The 11,022-nt window shown below is 35.1% G+C and overlaps 1 pseudogene across 1 annotated transcript; it reads left to right on the forward strand.

Moving 5' to 3' along the window:
• Positions 1 to 8,588: 8,588 nt before the first annotated feature.
• LOC308264297 (eukaryotic initiation factor 4A-I-like) lies at positions 8,589 to 9,765 on the forward strand (annotated as a pseudogene). The gene has a single exon. The product of its transcript is annotated as a eukaryotic initiation factor 4A-I-like (transcript).
• Positions 9,766 to 11,022: the final 1,257 nt, after the last annotated feature.

Consider the following 11,022-nt stretch of genomic DNA (forward strand, 5'->3'; position numbering starts at 1 on the left):
TCAGCGATGTGTACACATAAGTACACACAAGTTTTTTACTCCAATATGATGTATGAATATAATGCACCAATAAAAAATTTTTAAAAAGGGGTGCTCTTTCAAGAGTTTGGTACAGGATTCAGAGTAAATCAAAGAGATTTATTTGTACTTTATGAAGCTTATAAATACTTTATTTATGGAACACAGTTAAAAAGCTAAAAATAAATTGAATAAGAGGAGTATCAAAGAAACACTATTTGTAGCATGATGGGAAGAAATTGCTGATTCTGGAACTGAACTCTGGTCTTCTGTTTCCAGAAACAATTCTCTCTTCACAATAATTCTGTTTTCAGATAAATCCTATGACCATTTTACTTGACATATGTATATTATTAGATTGGGAAATAGAATAGTTGTATCTGTATATTTGTGCAAACATACAATTTAATAGCAAATATTTATTTATAACTTGTTTGGGGGTATTTCCAGTGTGTTACAGATGTTTAATCATGGTATTTTATTGTTTTTACAATTCAATCAATGTCACTACTATTCTCATTCTATTTTTACAGATTGGACACTTAAAATAAGTAATTTTCCCAGGTTATTTAACAATAAATAATTTGACTCAAATTAAATCCAGAAATTAATGCCAATTAATCTGTCTCCAGAGACCATCATTTAACTTTTCTACATGGCTTGTCATACTAGGGTTATTTCATTATTTTATTAACATGTATGTGAAGCTGGGCGTGGTGGCACATGCTTGTAATCCCCGCGCTTGGGAGACTGAGACAGGAGGATCGCACTAGTTCAAAGCCAGCCTCAGCTACTTAGTGAGACCCTGTTTCCAAATAAAATATAAAAAAAGTCTGGGAGTATAGCCCTGAGGTAGAAAGCCTCTGGGTTCCACCCCCAGTACCACCAAAAAAAAAAAAAAAAAAACAACAAAAAAAACCCCCACAAAAACATGTATGTGAGTAATAGCACAAAAAATACCATAGTTTATTTGTTTCCAATCCATCAAATTTTTTTCTAGTGAAATAGTGATTTTAAGGCAATTGACAGAGTAATGCTTTGCCTCATTCTAAAATACTTTTGTATAACTCCACTTTACTTAGATTTCTTTAAGCTGTGAAATAATATTGATCTCAGAATGGGCATCAATATATTCCATGTAATAACATTAAAGCATCATGTAATATAAGATAAATATTATATACTATTTTTGTCAATTGAGAGAGCACACAGAGATAAAAAGTTTTGCTTTTATAACATGGTGAACTGGTTTGAGTAGCACTGTATTGGTGCTTCTTTCCCCTATACAACCTCTACATGTCTTCCAATACTTTCTGCTAATTCATCATTCAAATTGCAATCACAAGGCTAAACTCCAAAGTAGTCAACAATTTTTCACAATGAATGTAGTGTGAGAAGAAATCATATTTCTTAACTCCAGGGTGTCAGGGTGTCTCCTGGGATAAATAGTATTTTGAATATGTTCATTATTAACTTTTCTTCCAGAACACAGACCGGGTTCCTTATAAGTTATATTGATGGGTTGTCCTCAGATAGTTGAAGATTGGGACTTCAGGGATGATTGAAATCTGTAGGCGGAAGAGACAACTGCCTTCCCGGAGGTGTTAGAAGTCTGCAGCGTTTGGGAGGTCTGGTGCTGCCATTTATATTTCTTCTCCCTGGAACTCTTCCTTCATAACAGATTTTGAACTAAAAATACAGAAAATCTCCCATACTCTGTTAGAAGTTTAATTTTTCAAAGAAATCTTGCCACCTCCTTTAAGAAAACTTCTAATGAATTTTACACATTTTCTTCCTTGTATTATTTCCTCCAATCTGGCCACATTTTTCTTGTAAAACAAGAACATGAAGGTCAATGTTGTGTTTTGTTTTCACAACTATCTTGTTTGTTTTCTTTCTACCAACTAACTCTAGAAACTTTGGCTCTTGAATCCAGTGATAATTAACTGGATGCTGTGGTTAATTTCTTGACTACTATATGATATTTAGTAAAAAATCTTATGATTAATTATTCAGTATATTACTCTCTATATGTATTTGTATGAGGCACAAACATTTGAGCTTTTCTGTGTATAAATAATATAAGCTAATAAACTTCAAAGAAGAAATGCTTATGTTTATTTTGCCACAGATACGTAGAGATTTTTTTATATATGTATATTTTTTCACCAGAAGCATATATCAAAATGCCTGGAAAATACTTTGGGAGTATGTTTTCTTTGTCTACAGCTTGCATAATTATACTGAAGAAGACTCTTTGGTATGATAAATGTGTTTCTTAGATACAAAGTAGACTATATTGCAGCTATACCTGAGAATCTATCTGGTTATATGCAAGAATAATTTAACTTGAAAATATATGTATTTGTACAACTTTATTATCAAAATGTACAGTTTAACAAAATCTAAATCCATGTTTTGGACCTGTGTACCAAGATATTATATAGTTGAATTTTAATACTACTAAGCAGGAAACAAATAAAAATATGCTAATGAAATATGTCCTACTTTTGGGTAATCACAAATCACAGAATCTTAGGTTGGAAAGCATCTTGGCTCTTGGCCAATATCCACCAAGTTAGAAATCTCCCTTGTTATATAGCTTATTATATCATCATATATGGCTGATCAACCTGTTACTCCCTGAACAAATCTAGGAGAGTATGTGGGTTTCATTAAAGAGTGGTTCCAATCATTACTGAGCTGAAACTTGACCTCTAATAATTTCAATAGATGAAAATTTCACTCTTGAAGTCTGTGAGCTTAACACTGAATTATTCTTATTCCTCACAGATTTACTATCTTTTAGTTGATGGTAGCTAAAGTGTCCACATGATCTTTTCTACCTTAAACTTAGTTCTTTTTCTGATGGAAGAGTAGAGAAAAGATGACTAGTCTCTACATTTTGGAGTCCTAGTTCCCTAATTTGTCTCCTTTCTTCCTCATTTTCACTCTTCCCTAGATTCTGTCTGTTACTGTCTCATTCCAGAATTCTTTTCTTTTTCACTAAAATCAGCTAAAATTGCATTTTTTTCCTTGTTTCTGATCACTGAACTTTATACTAGAAGTGTTATCATCATTATTATTGTTTTCTATGATTTAAAAACTCCACATATTTTAAGGTTGATTCTTTAGTGAGGTGACTTTATCTTTTAAAAATTCTATTTTGGGTTTTTTTACATTTCCGATCCAGAGAAAATAAATCCTCCTCAGAATGTTGGTACTGCCTCCTAGCTTCGCACTGCTACTCTTGGGAGTAAGGAGAACATCATTTGACAAGGGCACTTTCATGCACTATTCAGAAAGAGACTTGAGAAAGGTAGCATTGGCTTAAATTTTATGTCGTTTTCATAAAAAATGGATGTTCTCCAGAATGTTATGTTAAATGAGATTACCCAGTCACAGAAAATGAAGGGTCATATATTTTTTTTTCATATGAAGAAGCCAGAGAATAAAGTACCAGAGGGACTTCAGATATAGGGGAGAAACCTCAGTGGAACAAGGGAGGTGGTTTAGAAGATAGTAAGGGGGAGAGGGAGAATTAATTAAGGAAACATTTCCACCGACATTCTGTGCGTATATGAGAATACCTATGTCAATCTCAGTGCCTTCTTTGGGAAAGCCTACCAAGTTCTCTGTGCTTGTATGCCACCATCACTATGATTTACATTATTATGTAAAACTACAATGCACCAATAATAGTCTAAAAAAGTAAATAAGAGGGTGAGTTTGACTTCATGCCCATTATGAGTAAGATATACAATTTAACAGTTGTTAAAATAGATTTTTTAGTTAAAACATGGCATGTTTTTGTTTTATGTGTTTTCCTTTGCTAGAAAAACACATCACTATGTAAGCTGAGTGCTATTTAAAATATCCCCAATAAAATTCATTATGAAATTTATTCTGGTGATGTTGTTGGCAGCTAACTTAGGTAACTGACAGCTTCAGTATTTATTATTGCTGCCAGATTGTCTCATCTTCAGAAATACCCCATGCTGGCTTACACCTGAGGAAAGATTATCTTAATTCCTACATATCAACAATTTTAATATAGTAACCTTTTCAGTATCCACTAAGACATACGAGGAATAGTTAAACCTGCCTGGTAGGCACATTCAACCTTGCAAGCCTGACTGAGCCCAGCTGGGTACCGATGGGATGATTCAAAGCAGGATATGAAAAACAGGAAAAAGAATGAAGATCTAGTTAGAAACAACATGCTCATGAACATTTAGGCACTGCTAAGAATGGACAATCCTTTTATCAGCTTTGTACTTTATTTCCTAAAGAAAGGACACCTGAGGCACCTATCCATCAGTGAACATTTTCCCCATCTGGAAGGAGTCATAAACAGTTCTGCCATTGTACCTCCAGTTTTGTTTTTCTCCTTAACAGGTTCATAGTACTTATTTTAGTGCAGTAAGACTAATTAAATGTGCAAACATAGTTTTTAATACTCTTTACTGTATCAGTTTAATGTGGGTTACAGATTACATAGAAAGCAGATATTACAACAGAAAAGGTAATACTGGAGTTGTATGTATTTCATTTTCTCAATTATCACATAACCATTTGAAATTTATTTCGAATTGTTGTGAAATGTTTCCAATAGTCTCCAAAGAGATGAATCAATTATGTACTTTATTTTAGTTTTTAAATTTTTTATTTTTATGTGGAACATATTAAAAATGGCATACATTCACATTGTCCTTGATGCCCTCTCGCCCCCATCAATCATGTTCTTTAAAGAGAATATTTCCCAAGCATGTGTGTGTATCTCCATTTTTTCAGTTTAATAATATACATATATAATGTGGCAAAATGTTAATGAATGTATCTGTGCAGAAACTATATCGATCTTTGTACTATTCTTGTAATTTTTCTGAAAATTTGAAATTATTTAAAATAAAAGGTAAAAAGAATGCATTTCATACATGTACTCTGAACAGGTACAGAATCTCACAATGTCTATTAAATCACATGTATTTCAAGAGTTTCCAAGCAATTTAACTCCATAAGGAATACTTTCTTTTCCCTGAGATGGGAATCAAACCCAGGGCCTTGCACATGCTAAGCAAGTGCTCTACCATTGAAGTATGCCTTCAGGAAAAAAGAACACATTTGAAAGTAGTTTGCATGCACTGTCCTTGTCTCTTGACATTTCAATGTGTGTTTTCAAGGAATGGTGATTTTTCCTTATGTAATGATGGTATAGTTATCTAGTTAAAAAGAACACTGAGACATTATTCCATGAATATTCTGAGCTTGTGCCAGCAAATTATTTTATAACAATATTTAATTTTCAAAAAGATAGGTGGAGTACACCTGCAATCCCAGTATATGGGAGGCTGAGGCAGAAGGATCACGTGATCAAGATCAGTCTCAGCAAGTTAGGGAGACTTTTGGCAACCTAGTGAGAAACTATGTCAAATAAAAATATAAAAGGGCTGGGAGTGTAGTTTAGATGATTATCCCTGGTTTTCGTCCCTGGTACCACACACAATATTGCTATAGGTTAAATATAGTTTGTTTTGTTCAAACGACTTGGTGGAGTTTGATCTCCATCATGAGGTATTATGAATGTTAAAACATAATACAACTATGATATTTAGAGGTGGAACGTGTGGGAAGTAATTTTGGTTAGATAAAATCATCAGCATAGGGGCCCTCATGATTGAATGCTGGTGGCTTTATAAAAAGAAAGAGCACTTATCTTGCCTGTGACGCTTTCTTCCATGTTGCTACTGCCAGGGAAGAGGTTGTCACCAGATATAGGTCCGTAAACTTCCAGAACTGTGAGCTAATAAAACTTTTTCTCTTTATAATATGCCCCATGTGTGATATTGTGTTATTAGCAACAAGAAACAGACTGATACAGCTATCACACCTGGTGAGCCTCCTTCAATCTGGAAATATTCCTTTGACTTTGTCTTTCATCTATTGACATTTTTAAGAATTCAGGCCAAATATTTTACAAACTGTCCCTCAATATGTGTTCATTGAATATTTCCTCATTGATTTAAATCAGATTATGCATTCCTGGCTACAAAATAATAAAAGTGGTGAGTCCTTCTCAAGATATCAGATCTGGAAGGAGCACTTTCTAATACTGGGTTTTATTTTTATTGTTTTTTTGTTGTGGATTATATAATTTTTTCCTTCTCAAACCTACTGCTTTCCATGAGGTCTTTCCTTTTAAAGGTTCCATTGTTCCTCACCTTGCCACAGCTGTGGACCAGTCTCCCAACTCATGAACCTTTGGATGAAAAATCACCTCCAAACTATAGCATGAAACCAGATGTTGCAACAGAGAATTTAGGGTGCAGGCAACAGGTGAATGTAAGGGTGAGTTGGATAACAGTAAAACGGTGGCCCACATCATGATCTCTTTTATAATGCTAGAACTTGGGAAGCAGCATATATCCCCTTAAGGGTCAATAAGGAAGAGTCTTACTATGCTTATTTTTTGTGAATGGCTCCAACATTTTTATGCTGATGACTTTAGAAGGAACAGGATAGGAGAGCAAAATTACTATTCCTGGCATCATACTTTGCTGTTACGATCAGGTTCTAACTATAATAAAAAGCTGTATTCTTACTTTGTTGGGTGACATTAAAGCTACTAAGAACACCCCAAATCTATCCTAGAGTATCTTTGTTTGTAACAGAAGGAAGGTAGAACAAGAAAACAAGCTCTGATATAATGTGCTTCTTGGAAGCACATTGCAAAATTAATGTTACTTGTCATCTTTAGAATCTCTTGCTGAGAAATTAATTATGATAGAATAAAAGTGCAGTTGTACTATTTCTAGTGTAGGACCATCATTTGGATCACTTAATTTCCTTAATTTTTCCATCTTTTTTTTGTCAGAAATTCTGCCATAAACACATCCTGAGGGTGGAAAAATTGCAAATATGGCAAAGTACAACTGAAAATAGAGCAATTGCTCCTAAAAGACATTTTTCGTTTAATCCTGCAATTTGGGGTAATTTTCTTCTTTCTATTTATTATATCCTGCCAGGCTAATATATTTAAAAAGGTTCACTGCCTGATAATATTAAGTCATATTTATATCAGCTCTGAGCATTTTCCTGCCATTTGTGGGAAGTCATTAGACACATTCACTAAGTGGTGATAGTGACAAGATTTGGGCCCATTTCAAAATGTCGCACCAAAGGCTCATTTCTGTCCCTTATGAAACCATATTTATCATGTTGGACTGTTCAATCAGGTAGAAAAAAAATTATACATAGTGTGGACTCACTTTATTTTCTGAAAATTGGTCCTAAATGGATCCTCAGGCAATACTTACTGTGTTGCCAGTAGTGGCCCCACAGGAGAGGGCAAAGAGGAGCCATAAAGAGAGAAAGGGAATACAGTGTCAATGACTCAGAAATGAGCCAGGATGGCTGAACCGCAATCATTAACATTAGAACTTTTCTCTTCCTATATCTTGGTATTACTTTCCATTTAAATGACAGTGTCTCTGACTTTCATTTACTTGAATTCCCTAAAATTAACGAAGGCAACTTGGCATATAGATTGTACTCACCAGCCAACCAAACAATAAATAAATAAGTAAATAAATCCAACACTTAAAAATAATCAAAAGTCATGGTTATCAGTTTTCTAGCTCAGATGTAATGAAATTCCATGAACTAAACAGTTTAAACATCAGAAATTTATTTTCTCATAAATTTGGAGGTTAGAAGTCCAAGAGTGTGGTGTTGGCAGGACCTTGCTTGCTTGAAGAAGCTAGAGAAAATTCCATCCCCCGCTTATTTCTGGGGGCTTGTTGGCAATCATTGGCATCCCTCAGCTCTTGCTGTATCACTCCCAACTGTTTTCATCTTCACATGGAGTTTTCTCCATGTGCCTTTTTGCAGCCAGATTTCCCCTTCTTATAAGGACACTGGTGATAGTGATATTAGAAATCTATCCTATCCAGAATGATCTCATTCCAATTTAACTAATTACATCTGTAGTGACCATATTTCCAAGTGAGATCATATAATACTGGGGTTTGGGACTTTAATATATGTGTTTGGTTGTTTGGGGGGCACAATTAAACTCATAACAATTAGATAATGGAAAATGATAAAAAAAATGTGGCCACCTGCTTTGCTGTGATTCATCTCCAAGATAAAGTTCTGCTGGTCACTTTTGTGGTCTGAGTTTTTACATTTTTCTCCATAGTTGTTGTTATTAATCCTCAGCAACTAGTGCAATTTTGGTACATAGTATTCCTATGAAATTAAACTGAAATCATTAATATTATTAAAATATGTAATTCTTCTTCTTCTCCTATTTTTCCTCTTTCATTTAAAATCAATCATACTGCTTTGTCTCTGTCCTATTATTTGCTCACCCCTTCCATCTATCTTATTTGTTTTGTGTCAAATATAAAGCCTATATTATTTGCAGAATCTGCATCTGTATATATTCAAAGTCTGGGAAATTTCTTAGAAACATGTAAAATGTATTTCATTGATTATATAATCCTATTTTTCTAAAAAATTATAAAGCAAAGTTAAATATCTCTTTTGAGTACTAGTTCCTAAGGATCATGTCTGTGAGTCAGGATTCTCAATTCAGAGACAATGGCCCCAATGGGATGGAGCCTGAAGGTGTCATCCAGAGAAACTGGAATGACTGAGACTGTTGAAAGCTTTGATAACATGAACGTCTCAGAATCCCTCCTCTGTGGCATCTATACCTATGGTTTTGAGAAGCTCTCTGACATCCAGCAGTGAGCCATTCTTCCTTATATCAAGGGTTATGATGTGATCACTGAAGCCCAGTCTGAGACTGGGAAAACAGCCATATTTGCCATATCAGTTCTGTAGTAGATTAAATTAGGTCTAAAGGCCATCTAGGCCTTAGTGTTGGCACCCCCTTGAGAACTGGATCAGCAGATACAGAAGATGGTCATGTCATTAGGATATTACACGGCCACCTCCTGTCATGCCTGCATTGGTGGCACCAATGTGTGTGCTGAGGTGTAGAAATTGGTACTCCTGGCTGTGTGTTTGATATGCTTAACTGTCTCTGAAAGACATCAAGATGTTTGTGTTGGGTGAAGCTGATGAAATGTTAAGTTGTGTATTCAAGGACCAAAATCATATTCCAGAAGCTCAACATCCATACCCAGGTGGTATTGTTGTCAGATACAATGCCTTCTGATGTACTTGAGGTGAGCAAGAAGTTCATGGGGACCCATCCGTATTCTTGTTAAGAAGGAAGAGTTGACCCTGTGGGGCATTTGCCAATGTTACATCAACATGAAATGAGAGGAGCAGAGGCTAGACACACTCTGTGATTTGTACGAAACTCTGACAATCACACAGGCAGTCATCTTCATCAACACCTGAAGGAAGGTTGATTTACTCACTGAGATGATGCATGCCTGAGACTTCACTGTCTTTGACGATGCATGGAGATATAGACCGAAAAGAAGAAGATGTCATTGTGAGGGAGTTCCAGTCTGGCTCTAGCAGAGTATTGGTTACCACTGACCTATTGGCCAGAAGCATTGATGTGAAGCAGGTTTCTTTCATTTCAGCTATGACCTTCCTACTAACAGGAAAAGCACATCAAAAGAATCGAGAGAGGTGTGCGTTTTAGCTCTAAAGGTGTGGGTATTAACATGTTGATAGAAAAAGACAAGAGGACTCTTTGAGATATTGAAACCTTCTACAACACCTCCATTGAAGAGATAACCCTCAGTAGCTGACCTCATCTGAGAGGAGTTGTTCTGTAACCTCACCCCAGACAGAGTTTAGCCCTGGGGGCTGAAGAACACCTGGAGGAAGTAAGGAAAGGAGTCAAGGGATGGACATCTTGTCATTCTTTTCTTTGAATAAATGGAACTTAAAAAAAAATAAATTTCTCTTAAAGTGAATAATCACATGACCACATTAATCATATCAGATAGACTCACTTTCTTTTAAAGGATTTGGAGTCTGTAATAAATTTTTTAACCTGTGATTCAGAGCAAGAAATTTCATAGATTACCCATTCTTACTAGATTCTTGTCAATCGTTCATTTGGTGTGAAATAGCATAGGAATAATTGCAGCCCTTATCTGATTGTAAGAACCAGTATTTTATATGACATCTGAATTTGAAATCAATATACTGCTCATGCTTTGCAATGTAATGGTTTGTAGACATCAGAAACTGGAGAGTTCAATGTAAATTAATTGACAATGACATTGAAGTGAAGTCACCACTGAAACAGTCTTTCTGAAGAAAGACTACTTGCTTTTTTTTAAAACATTTTAAGTACTTTAGATTATGTCTTATAGTATGTTTTCTAATTAAATAACTATAAATGGCTAAAAGATTGTAAAATGAGGCTCTTCTGTTTGTGTTTCAAATGACTGTTCTACCTTCCAATAGTGAGTGGTGATTCCCAATAACTTTATCTTGGCAGCAGAACTAAGAGGCATGAACACCTTGGTATAGAAATGGTGCTGGTGCACACTTGGCCTGTCAGATCTTTCTTGAGTCTGCAACACTAGCTAGTGGTATTTTTCATTTTTGCATCTTTTTTTTTTTTTTAATCTAGGAGACCTGGAAATTATAAAGATTTCAAACAAAGTACTAAAAGAGTGAAATCTACTGTTTATGTTTTAAGAGAAAGGTCATAAGAAGGATTCTTTGTCATTAAGTTATAGATTCTGCTGGGCCTGGTGGCCTGTGTTTGTAATACTGGTACTTGAGAGACTGAAACAGAAGAATCACAGGTTCGAGGACAGCCTTAGAAAGTTAGTGAGACCTTCTTTCAAAATAAAAATATAAAAAACTGAGGGTATAGGTTGGAGGCAGAATGGCCCCAGGTTTAGGTTTAGTCTCAGTATTATAGGCATACACACACACACACACACACACACACACACATACACACGCACGCACACACACACATACACATACTCACATATGCTATAACTCTTCAAAGATAAAACAGACATTTGATTCATTTTAGTTTGGTGTTTTTTA

This window comes from Muscardinus avellanarius (genome assembly GCF_963383645.1).
Source record: "Muscardinus avellanarius genome assembly, chromosome: 6".
Lineage (NCBI taxonomy): Eukaryota > Metazoa > Chordata > Mammalia > Rodentia > Gliridae > Muscardinus > Muscardinus avellanarius.